This window comes from Rhinoraja longicauda, chromosome 5, assembly GCF_053455715.1.
Source record: "Rhinoraja longicauda isolate Sanriku21f chromosome 5, sRhiLon1.1, whole genome shotgun sequence".
Lineage (NCBI taxonomy): Eukaryota > Metazoa > Chordata > Chondrichthyes > Rajiformes > Arhynchobatidae > Rhinoraja > Rhinoraja longicauda.
The window spans coordinates 1920159-1933509 of NC_135957.1; positions in this window are offsets into that span (position 1 = coordinate 1920159).

Here is a 13351-nt window from a genome sequence, read left to right on the forward strand (position 1 = left end):
TATTGTCTATTGACTAATTTACAGAGGGCCGATCGGCCAACATTGCCGCACGTCTTTGGGATGCGGGAGGGAACCGGAGCACCAGGAGGAAACCCACGCGGGTCACGGGGAGAACGTGCAAACCCCACGCGTACGGCACCCGGGGTCAGGATCGAACCCGGGACTCTGGCGCGGAGAAGCAACGGCTCCAGCCCGCTGCACCACCATGATTTCCAACTCATGAACCACCCTGCACATCATTAACCACAAGACCACCTCAGCACCAAACCATGGTGGATTTTGCCCCACAAAGGTTGCACCATGTATTTTGGTTGGCACTGTCATAGATGGGTTTATCTACAAATGTACAATAGATGGGGTTTATCTACAAATGTACAATAAATGATCACACCATGCCTAGCCAACCAGTGAAAGGCCTGGATAGAGTGGATGTGGAGAGGATGTTTCCACTAGTGGGAGAGTCTAGGACCAGAGGGCACAGCCTCAGAATTAAAGGACGTTCCTTTAGAAAAGGAGGAGGAATTTCTTTAGTCAGAGGGTGGTGAATCTGTGGAGTTCTTTGCCACAGAAGGCTATGGAGGCCAAGTCAGTGGATATTTTTAAGGCAGAGATATAGAGTTTTTTTTATTTGTACGGGTGTCAGGAGTTATAGAAACATAAAAAACATGGGAAAATAGGTGCAGGAGGAGGCCATTCAGCCCTTTGAGCCAGCACCGCCATTCAATATGATTATGGCTGATCATCCACAATCAGTACCCTGCTCCTGCTTTTTCACAAGATCCATTGATTCCATTAGCCCTAAGAGCTAAATCTAACTCTCTCTTGAAAACATCCAGTAAATCGGCCTCCACTGCCTTCTGTGGCAGAGAGTTCACAGATTCACAACTCTCTGGGTGAAAAGGTTTTTCCTCATCTCAATCCTAAATGGCCCATCCCTTATTCTTAAACTGTGTGACCCCTGGATCTGGACTCCCCCAACACCAGGAACATTCTTCCTGCAAGTTATGGGGAGAAGGCAGGAGAATGAGATTGAGAGGGAAAGATAGATCAGCCCTGATTGAATGGCGGAGTAGACTTGATGGGCCAAATGGCCAGATCCTGCTCCAGAACTCATGAACAACAATCAGCCTATCAGGCAACCACATTCCTGATGTCTTCTGTTGTCAGCCCTGATTTGTTCTGGTCTTTTCTTGCTTCCAGTTCTTTCCTCCTGCAATCAGCCTGAAAAGGGTCCCGACCCCAAACATCACTTAGTCTCTTTGTCGGGTACAAACGCCTCTTTGTCGGGTACGTCGAACAATCCCTGTTCCAGACGTACACTGGCCCCATCCCCGAACTCTACCTCCGCTACATCGACGACTGCATTGGTGCTACCTCTTGCACCCATGCAGAACTCACTGACTTTATACACTTCACCTCCAATTTCCATCCTGCCCTTAAATATACCTGGACTATCTCTGACATCTCCCTCCCGTTTCTGGACCTCACCATCTCCATCACAGGAGAAAAATTAGTGACGGACATTTATTACAAGCCCACCGACTCGCACAGCTATCTGGACTACACTTCTTCCCACCCGGTCCCCTGCAAAAAGTCTATCCCCTACTCCCAATTCCTCCGTCTACGCCGCATCTGTGCCCGGGATGAGGTGTTTCAGACTAGGGCTTCCGAGATGTCCTCGTTTTTCAGAAAACGGGGCTTCCCCTCCTCCATTATAGATGAGGCTCTCACTAGGGTCTCTTCTACATCCCGCAGCTCCGCTCTTGCTCCCCATCCCCCCACTCGCAACAAGGACAGGATCCCCCTCGTTCTCACCTTCCACCCCACCAGCCAGCGGATCCAACACATCATCCACCAACATTTCCGTCACCTACAACAGGACCCCACCACTGGCCATATCTTCCCATCCCCTCCCCTCTCTGCATTCCGCAGAGACCGTTCCCTCCGCAACTCCCTGGTCCACTCGTCCCTTCCTACCCAAACCACCCTAACCCCGGGCACTTTCCCTTGCAACCGCACGAGATGCAACACCTGTCCCTTTACCTCCCCCCTCAACTCCATCAAAGGACCCAAACATTCTTTCCAGGTGAGACAGAGGTTCACCTGCACCTCCTCCAACCTCATCTATTGCATCCGCTGCTCTAGATGTCAACTCATCTATATCGGCGAAACCAAGCGCAGGCTCGGCGATCGCTTCGCTGAACACCTGCGCTCGGTCCGCATTAACGCCACTGATCTCCCGGTGGCCCAGCACTTCAACTCCCCCTCCCATTCCCAGTCTGACCTCTCTGTCATGGGCCTCCTCCAGTGCCATAGTGAGGCCCGCCGGAAATTGGAGGAGCAGCACCTCATATTTCGCCTGGGCAGTTTGCGGCCCGGTGGTATGAACGTCGACTTCTCCAACTTCAGATAGCTCCTCTGTCCCTCCCTTCCCCTCCTCCTTCCCAGATCTCCCTCTATCTTCCTGTCTCCACCTATATCCTTCCTTTGTCCCACCCCCGACATCAGTCTGAAGAAGGGTCTCGACCCGAAACGTCACCCATTCCTTCTCTCCCGAGATGCTGCCTGACCTGCTGAGTTACTCCAGCATTTTGTGAATAAATCGATTTGTACCAGCATCTGCAGTTATTTTCTTACATCACTTATCCATGTTCTCCAGACATGCTGCCTGACCCGCTGAGTTAATCCAGCACTTTGTACCTACCCATGTTGTCCAGAGATGCTGCCTGTCCCGCTGAGTTACTCCAGCACTTTGTGTCTATCTTTGGTAGAAACCAGCATCTGCAGTCCATTTTTATAACAAACTACGTGTGTTTCATGTGCCTGTAAACGCACAGCAAGTAAGAGTTTCATTCTTCCAGTCTGAAGTCTGAAGAAGAGTCTCAACCCTTCTTCAGACGGTCACGGTGGCGCAGCGGTAGAGTTGCTGCCTTCCAGCGAATGCAGCGCCGGAGACCCGGGTTCCATCCCGACTAGGGGTGCTGTCTGTACGGAGTTCGTACGTTCTACCCGTGACCTGCGTGGGTTTTCTCCGTGATCTTCGGTTTCCTCCCACACTCCAAAGACGTGCAGGTTTGTAGGTTAATCGGCTTGGTAAATGATAAAAATTGTCCCTAGTGTGTGTAGGATAGTGTTAATGTGCGGGGATCGCTGGTCGGCGCGGATCCGGTGGGCCGAAAGGGCCTGTTTCCGCGCTGTATCTCTAAACTAAACTAAAAACCCGGAACGTCACCCATTCCTTCTCTCCAGAGATGCTGCCTGACCCGCTGAGTTACTCCAGCACTCTGTGAAACGTCACCCATCCATGTTCTCCGGAGATGCTGCCTGACCCGCTGAGTTACTCCAGCACTCTGTGAAACGTCACCCATCCATGTTCTCCAGAGATGCTGCCTGACCCGCTGAGTTACTCCAGCACTCTGTGAAACGTCACCCATCCATGTTCTCCGGAGATGCTGCCTGACCCGCTGAGTTACTCCAGCACTCTGTGAAACGTCACCCATCCATGTTCTCCACAGATGCTGCTTGACCCGCTGAGTTACTCCAGCACTCTGTGAAACGTCACCCATCCATGTTCTCCAGAGATGCTGCCTGACCCGCTGAGTTACTCCAGCACTCTGTGAAACGTCACCCATCCATGTTCTCCAGAGATGCTGCCTGACCCGCTGAGTTACTCCAGCACTCTGTGAAACGTCACCCATCCATGTTCTCCGGAGATGCTGCCTGACCCGCTGAGTTACTCCAGTATCTCGTGTCCGCCTTCGATTTCAACCAGCATCTGCAGTTCCTCCCTACGCCCAGTCATTCTTCCAGCCAAGAGTCCTTAGGGACTCTGGACTTTGCCATCTCGTTAAACATGTACGGAGGGTGTGACACCACTGACAGATCCAGGAGGTATCGTTCCAACCACGTCTGGTGTGAATCTCAGCGCAGGTGGTGAAAACATTATCACCAAGTGCGGAAATAAATTCCTATTTTTAAAATCGTTGTGTCTGCCGCAACACGAGTCGTCCTTCGTTGCTGGTCTTCCTCTCGATGCCTGGCTGTCCCGTGATGTGGACAGTCAGCACTCGACAGGGCTGGAGTACAAAAAACATGGATGTAACGCTGAGGCTCTACGGGGTGCTGGCCAGGCCACGTTTGCAGTACGGTGAGCAATCTTGGTCCCCCATACCTGAGGAAGGATGAGCTTGGCCCTGGAGAGGGTCCAGAGGAGGTTTACAAGAATGATCCCAGGAACGAGTGGGTTAACACACACCCATCAGCCAAAACATTACGACCACTGATGGGCGAAGTGAATAACATTGATTATCTTGTTACAATGGGCACCTGTCAAGAGGTGGGATATATCAGGCAGCAAGTGCATTCAAGAGAGAGCTAGATAGAGCTCTGAAGGATAGCGGAGGCAGGGGGTATGGGGAGAAGGCAGGAACGGGGTACTGATTGAGAATGATCAGCCATGATCACATTGAATGGCGGTGCTGGCTCGAAGGGCCGAATGGCCTCCTCCTGCACCTATTGTCTATTGTAAGTGGACAGCCAGGTCTTGAAGTTGATGTGTTGGATGCAGGGGAAATGGGCAGGAGTAAAGACCAGAGCGACTTTGACAAGGGCCAAATTGTTATGGCCAGACGACTGGGTCAGAGCATCTGTGAAACGGCAAGGCTTGTGGGGTGCTCCCGGTCAGCAGTGGTGAGTACCTACCGACAGTGGTCCGAGGAGGGACAAACCACAAACCGGCGACAGACAGGGTGTTTGGCGCCCAAGGCTCATCGATGCGCGAGGGCAACGAAGGCTATCCCGTCTGGTCCGAACCGACAGAAGGTCGACTGTGGCACAAGTCACAGAGAATGTTAATGGTGGTGACGGGAGGAATGTGTCACAATACACAGTGCATCGCACCCTGCTGCGTACGGGGCTGCACACGGAGGACCAACAGCATATTAGGCAGGTGGGCATGTTTTGGCTGATCGATGTGTGATGAGCGTTTGTCAGCACTGGGCCTGTACTCGCTGGGGTTTAGAAGGATGAGGGGGGACCTCATTGAAACGTACAGAATAGTGAGCGGCCTGGATAGAGTGGATGTGGAGAGGATGTTTCCACTAGTGGGAGAGTCTAGGACCAGAGGGCACAGCCTCAGAATTAAAGGACGCTCCTTTAGGAAGGAGATGAGGAGAAATTTCTTTAGTCAGAGGGTGGTGAATCTGTGGAATTCTTTGTCAGAGGAGGCTGTGATATTTCCAAGGCAGCGATAGATAAATTTTTGATTAGTATGAGCGTCAGAAGTTATGGGGAGAAGGCAGGAGACTCTGTGCGTCTATCCAATATATTCCTCTCATGATTTTGTACACCTCTATAAGATCACCCCTCATCCTCCTGCGCTCCAAGGAATAGAGACCCAGCCTGCTCAACCTCTCCCTGTAGCTCACACCCTCTAGTCCTGGCAACATCCTGGTAAATCTTCTCTGTACCCTTTCCAGCTTGACAACATCTTTCCTATCACATGGTGCCCAGAACTGAACACAATACTCTAGATGCGGCCTCACCAACGTCTCGTGACAATACACACTCAGCTTAGCTGGACTTGGGAAGTGTTCATCAGCCACATCTGTGCCCTCTGGGAACATTATCACCTTCACTTTGCCCTGCAAGTTGTACACGATCCTGAATTGGAAGTCTCGCGCCAGTCAACAATCATCTCAGGGTCTCAATCCTGGAACTCCCAACTCAAGATCCCTATTCCCTTATTCCCTGTTCCATATTCAACAGCATCTCATATTGAGCTTGGGCAGCTTACTAGTCATCGGTATGAAATTGATTTCACTAACTTTAAGTAACCTCCCTCTCCATCCCTCCCCCACCCAAGTCGTACCAGCTTCAAAGTCGTCTTGTTGAGTCTCATTGTCTGTAACTTGTTTTCACCTAGCCCACAGCTAACAATGGCCTGTTTCCTTTATCATCGTAACTTTTATGCATATCTTTCATTCGTTTGTTCTCGATCTCTCTACGTCACCGTCTATATCTCTCGTTTCCTTTTCTCCCGACTCTCAGTCTGAAGAAGGGTCTCGACCCAAAACGTCACCTTTTTCGTTTCTCCAGAGATGCTGCCTGACCCACTGAGTTACTTCAGCTTTTAGTTGAGTTGAGTTGCGTTGAGTTGAGTTGAGATGAGTTGAGTTGAGTTGAGTTGAGTTGAGTTGAGTTGAGTTGAGTTGAGTTGAGTTGAGTTGAGTTGAGTTGAGTTGAGTTGAGATGAGTTGAGTTGAGTTGAGTTTAGAGATAGAGTGTGGAAACACTATATCTTCAACTCACCAAGCCCGTGCCGACCAGCGATCCCCGCACACTAACACTATCCTAAACACACTAGGAACAAGTTACAAGTTTTAACAAGCCAATTGGCCTTCAAACCTGCACGTCTTTGGAGTGTTGGAGGAAACCGGAGATCCCGGAGAAAACTCACGCAGGTCACGGGGAGAACGTAAAATCTCCGTACAGACAGCGCCCGTAGTCGGGATGGAACCCGGGTCCCTGGCGCTGTGAGGCAGCAACTCTACCGCTGCGCCACCGTGCCACCCCAACCTTTGTCTGGGTAACAAAATTTATGGAAATATCAGCCATTAATTCAAAACAAGAACAATTCTTCAGCATATCTGTTCTAATGTACATTGAAAGCAGGAAGCAGTTGGTAATTATAAGACAGCTTTGCAAACAGTTAGGCTGTCTACCAAGGCAATTGAACATGTTAATTGGCCCACATCAAACTAGAAATCTTCATCGTTGTCAAGAGTCAAGGGTGTTTAATTGCCAGATGTACTGAAACGGAACTATGGAATTTTTACTCACAACAGCACAACAGGCCTGTTAATGCAATACTTAGAAACATAGAAACATAGAAAATAGGTACAAGAGGAGGCCATTCGGCCCTTTTAGCCAGCACCGCCATTCATTGTGATCATGGCTGATCATCCACAATCAGTAACCTGTGCCTGCCTTCTCCCCATATCCCTTGATTCCGCTAGCCCCTAGAGCTCTATCTAACTCTCTTTTAAATTCATCCAGTGAATTGGCCTCCACTGCCCTCTGCGGCAGAGAATTTCCACAAATTCATAACTCTCTGGGTGAAAAAGGTTCCTTCTCACCTCAATTTTAAATGGCCTCCCCATTTATTCTTAGACTGTGTGGCTCCTGGATCTGGACTCCCCCAACGTTGGGAACATTTTTCCAGCGTCTAGCTGATCCAATGGTTAATATAATAAAAGCAAAGAGAAAAGTTCAATAAACATTTTTTTTAAAACAATTACAAAGCCCAAAGTCCCTCGTGCAACCAAAACAGTTTGTAGTTCGAAGATTAGTTGGTGTTTGTCGTGTTCAACAGCCTGATGGGTGTAGGGAAGATGCTGTTCCTGAACCTGGACGTTACAGTTTTCGGACTCCTGTACCTTCTTCCCGAGGGCAGGGGTGAAATGAGAGCATGTCCAGGGTGGTGTGGGTCTCTGATGGTGCTGGCTGCCACTGTCGGTAGGTACTCACCACTGCTGACCGGGAGCACCCCCCAAGCCTTGCCGTTTCACAGATGCTCTGACCCAGTCGTCTGGCCGTAACAATTTGGCCCTTGTCAAAGTCGCTCAGGTCTTTACTCCTGCCCATTTCTCCTGCATCCAACACATCAACTTCAAGAACTGGCTGTCCACTTACAATAGACAATAGACAATAGGTGCAGGAGTAGACCATTCGGCCCTTCGAGCCAGCACCACCGTTCAATGTGATCATGGGTGAACATTCTCAATCAGTACCCCGTTCCTGCCTTCTCTCCATACCCCCTGACTCCGCTATCCTTAAGAGACAATAGACGATAGACAATAGGTGCAGGAGTAGGCCATTCGGCCCTTCGAGTGACTCCTGTAGATCCCTTCGATGGTGGGGAGGTCAGAGCCGGTGATGGACCGGGCAGTGTCCACCAGTTTGTCTAAGCCCCTTCATTCCAGAACCAGCCCCTCGAGTCACTTGACAATGGTGGATGTCAAGGACACTGAGAGTCGTTAAAGCATGAGATCTTGCTTTTCTCTGATGATGGCGGTCTTCTCGAGTAGGGAGCGATCAAGATGTCCATGAACGCTCCCACTAGTTGGTCTACCCAGTTCCCAAGGATGCCACCAGGGACTCCGACTTGCTTTCAATGGGTTCACCCCCAGGAAGACCAATCTAACTTCTGCAACAGTGACCCTGGGAACAGGTCATAAGATCATTAGTGATAGGAGCAGAATCAGACCATTCGGCCCATCGAGTCTACTCCGCCATCCAATCATAGCTGATCTATCTCACCCTCCTAACCTCATTCTCCTGCCTTCTCCCCATCACCCCTGACACCCGCACTAATCAAGAATCTATCTATCTCTGCCTTAAACATATCCACTGACTTGGCCTCCACAGCCTTCTGTGGCAAAGAATTCTGCAGATTCACCACTAAAGAAATTCCTCCTCATCTCCTTCCGAAAAGAACGTCCTTTAATTCTGAGGCTGTGTCCTTTAGTCCTGGGCTCTCCAACTAGTGGAAACACCCTCTCCACATCCACCCTATCCAGGCCTAACAGCATGCTATCCAATTGCATCAGATAATACTATACATACAATCAAACCAAACTCAAGTATAATTTTAGATTTAGATTTAGAGATACAGCGCAGAAACAGGCCCTTCGGCCCACCGGGTCCGCACCGCCCAGTGATCTCCGCACATTAACACGATCCTACACCCACTAGGGACAATTTTTACATTTGCCCAGCCTATTAACCTACAAACTTGCACGTCTTTGGAGTGTGGGAGGAAACCGAAGATCTCAGAGAAAACCCACGCAGGTCATGGGGAGAACGTACAAACTCCGTACAGACGGCGCCCGTAGTCAGGATCAAACCTGAGTCTCCAGCGCTGCATTCGCTGTGAGGCGGCAAATCTACCGCTGTGCCACCGTGCTGCCCTATTCGCCCTATAGTCTTTCCGCTGACTGGTTAGCACGCAACAAAAGCTTTTCACTGTACCTCGGTACACGTGACAATAAACTAAATTGCAACTAAACTTGCCTTCATAATGAGAGGATTTCAGTATAGGAGTAAAGAGGTTATTCAGCAGTTGTGCAGGGCCCTGGTGAGACCACATCTGGAGTATTGTGTACAGTTTTGGTCTCCTAATTTGAGGAAGGACGTCCCTGCAATTGAGGCAGTGCAGCGTAGGTTCACGAGATTAATCCCCGGGATGGCGGGACTGTCATATGAGGAAAGATTGGAAAGACTGGGCTTGTATTCACTGGAGTTTAGAAGGATGAGAGGGGATCTTATAGAGGCATATAAAATTATAAAAGGACTAGACAAGCTAGATGCAGGAAAAATGTTCCCAATGTTGGGCGAGTCCAGAACCAGGGGTCACAATCGAAGAATAAAGGGGAGGCCATTTAAAACTGAGGTGAGGAGGAACCTTTTCACCCAGAGAGTTGTGAATTTGTGGAATTCTCTGCCACAGAGGGCAGTGGAGGCCAAATCACTGGATGAATTTAAGAGAGAGTTGGATAGAGCTCTAGGGGCTAGTGGAATCAAGGGATATGGGGAGAAGGCAGCCACGGGTTACTGATTGTGGATGATCAGCCATGATCACAATGAAAGGCGGTGCTGGCTCGAAGGGCCGAATGGCCCCCTGCACCTATTTTCTATGTTTCTATGTTTCTAACTGAATAGCCGAATTGTCCCAGATTCAGGGACAGTTTCTTCCCAGCTGTTATCAGGCAACTGAACCATCCTACCACAACCAGAGAGCAGTGCTGAACTACTATCTACCTCATTGGTGACCCTCGGACTATCCTTGATCGGACTTTGCTGGCTTTACCTTGCACTAAACGTTATTCCCTTTATTATGTATCTGTACACTGTAAATGGCTTGATTGTGATCATGTATTGTCTTACCGCTGACTGGAGAGCACGCAGCAAAAGCTTTTCACTGTACCTCGGTACACGTGACAATAAACTAAAGTGACAATAAACTAAAATATCGAACGGTCTTCAGATGGGAAAAACTCAGTTGTGTTTAGTTTATTGTCCCTTGTGCCGAGGTACAGTGAAAAGCTTTTGTTGCAAGCTAACCAGTCAGCGGAAAGACAATATATGATTGTCTTTCTGCTGACTGGAAAGCACACATCAAAATCTCTCCTCATTCAAAATTATTTTGCCTACATCAAAACCACCTGTCACAGATATAGCTATTTCTAAACCTTTTGTAAATAACCTATTTTTCTTAACAGCCACAGATGTTTATTTCAGTGCTATTCATCCCAAATAAAACTTAACTTCTCCTGACACCTACTCTGAAAACCATTGATGCATAAGTTTATTAAATACATCTATCTAGACTAAGCTGAAGAGATGATTTGCTTACAATTATTGCATCGGACAGCAGCTTTGCAACTAAATCACTCATCTTTAATGTTTCCCCAGTTACTTAGCTCCTCGGGAAAGCATTTCTCATAGATAATACTCAGATGCTTAGAAGAAAACAAAGAAAACAAGCTATATTTTCGCCCTTGACGCCTCAAAGTTAATTTTCTCACCCTGAAAAACATCCTGCTTCAAAATAAAAGGTTGCCTTCCTGCAGTCGTGGAGTCGTGCAGCACAGAGTTAGGCCCTTCGGCCCACCTCGTACGTGCTAACCATGTGTTTCCACCCACACTGATGCCTGTCAGGGTTAGGTATATCATTGTCACAGCTGGTAGAGTTGCTGCCTCACATCACCAGAGACCCCCGGCTCGATCCTGACTATGGATGCTGTCTGTGCGGAGTTTGCACGCTCTCACTATGATCGTGTGGGTTTCCTCCGGGTGCTCCGGTTTCCTCCCACATCCCAAAGATGTGCGGGTTAATTGTCCCTCTGTAAATTGCTCCTCGCGTGTCAGGAGTGGAGGCGATAGTGGGAGAACCTAGAACTGGTGTGAATGGGTGATCGAGGGTCAGCATGGACTTGGTGGACCGAAGGGCCTGCTTCCATGCTCTATTTTTCAGTCAAAGCAGTTGCTTAGTCATCATTAGCTTTTCACTTAGTGTGGCTGTATGGTAACTCAAATTTCACTGTACCTTAATTGGGAAGTGTGACAATAAATTGATCTTTTGATCTTCTCCTTTGTAAACCAGCATCTGCTGTTGCTTGTTTCTTACAAACTGAGTTTTAAGTTGTGTAGGAAAATAACTGCAGATGCAGGTACAAATCGAAGGTATGACAATGCTGGAGTTAATCAGCGGGTCAGGCAGCATCTCTGGAGAGAAGGAATGGGTGACGTTTCGGGTCGAGACGTTTCGGGTCTTAAGGATAGCGGATTCAGGGGGTATGGGGAGAAGGCAGGAACGAGGTACTGATTGAGAATGATCAGCCATGATCACATTGAATGGCGGTGCTGGCATGAAGGGCCGAATGGCCTCCTCCTGCACCTATTGTCTATTGTGAGACCCTTCTTCAGACTGATGGGAAGAAGGGTCTCGACCCAAAACGTCACCCATTCCTTCTCTCCAGAGATGCTGCCTGACCCGCTGAGTTACTCCAGCATTTTTGTGTCTATCTTCAACTGGTTTTAAGTTGCTCATTATAGGACCAGCTTCTCGTGCCAGGAATTAACCAAGTGAATCTCTTGCTGGGCAGCCTCCCATGCTAATGTACCTGGTATTTAAACCTCACACGCTTGGTTTCACACAGTCTGCCCTACCAGGCTGTAGTTGTATTTTGACTTCATGCCTCGTCAGCGCCTGATTGATGCGCTGGGGGCCAGAGGGACGCTGATCTTGGCCCGTATCCCGCAGAGACCCTCCGAGACGGGTCACGAGGGCTGACACCAGACGAGTGGCTTCCCGCTGAGCTCTGAGATCGGGAATGGCAGGTTTCAACACGCGACAGCAGCAACAACATTAAATTGCAAATGTATTCCAACAGCCAGGAGACGCTCCGATGACTTCTGAATTTATTTTTATTTTTTGTTGAACACCTATTCAGACGGAGTAGGAAGTCTTCACCTTGCACCGTCTCACCCCGGCCACTCCCTCTTCTCCCCTCTCCCATCGGGCAAGAGGTACAGAAGTGTGAAAACGCACACCTCCAGATTCAGTCTGAAGAAGGGTCTCGACCCAAAACGTCACCCATTCCTTCTCTCCCGAGATGCTGCCTGACCTGCTGAGTTACTCCAGCATTTTGTGAATAAATATCTTCGATTTGTACCAGCATCTGCAGTTATTATCTTATACCTCCAGATTCGGGAGCAGTTTCTTCCCAGCTGTTATCAGGCAACCGGAGGTTAGAAGGATGAGAGGGGATGTTATGGTGAATTATAAAAGGACTGGACAAGCTAGATGCAGGAAAAATGTTACCAATGTTGGGGGAGTCCAGAACCAGGGGCCACACAGTCTTAGAATAAAGGGGAGGCCATTTAAAACTGAGGTGAGAAAAAACTTTTTCACCCAGAGAGTTGTGAATTTGTGGAATTCTCTGCCACAGAGGGCAGTGGAGGCCAATTCACTGGATGGATTTAAAAGAGAGTGAGATAGAGCTCTAGGGGCTAGTGGAATCAAGGGATATGGGGAGAAGGCAGGCACGGGTTACTGATTGTGGATGATCAGCCATGATCACAATGAATGGCGCTGCTGGCTCGAAGGGCTGAATGGCCTCCTCCTGCACCATCCACCAACTAGAGAGCAGTCCTGAGCTACCATCTACCTCATTGGAGACCTTTGGTCTATCTTAGATCAGATTTTACTGAACTTTATCTTACACTAAACGTTACTCACGTTATTCCCTTTATCATGTATCTGTACACTGTACAGTCTCGATTGTAACCATTGTCTCTCCGCTGACTGGTTAGCACGTAACCAAAGCTTTTCACTGTACCTCGGTACACGTGACAATAAACTGAACCGTAAACTGTAACATCATTCACAGGCGCATAGAGAATTGGCCTGCAATTGTCAAATCTATGCCTCGTGGTCTTCGAACTAATCTGAGGCACGGGGTTTTTGGCGAAGCCACTGCCTCAGCGAGCCAGGTTCGATCCTGACCTCGGGCGTTGTCCGACTGCATGGAGTTTTTACGTTCACCCCGTGACCACACGGGTCTCCTCCGGTTACCTCCCACACCTGAAAGAGGTGCGGGTTTTGTAGGTTAATCAGCAGCTCTGTAAATTGCCCCCTGGCGCCTAGGGGCGTGGGATGAGTAAGTGCGATAACGTAGAACTAGTGTGAGCAGGCGATCGACGGTCGACATGGACCTGGTAGCTCACAGGGCCTGTTTCCATGCTGTGTATCTGAACTAAACTGAGAAAGCTGTTCATTAACCTGGAG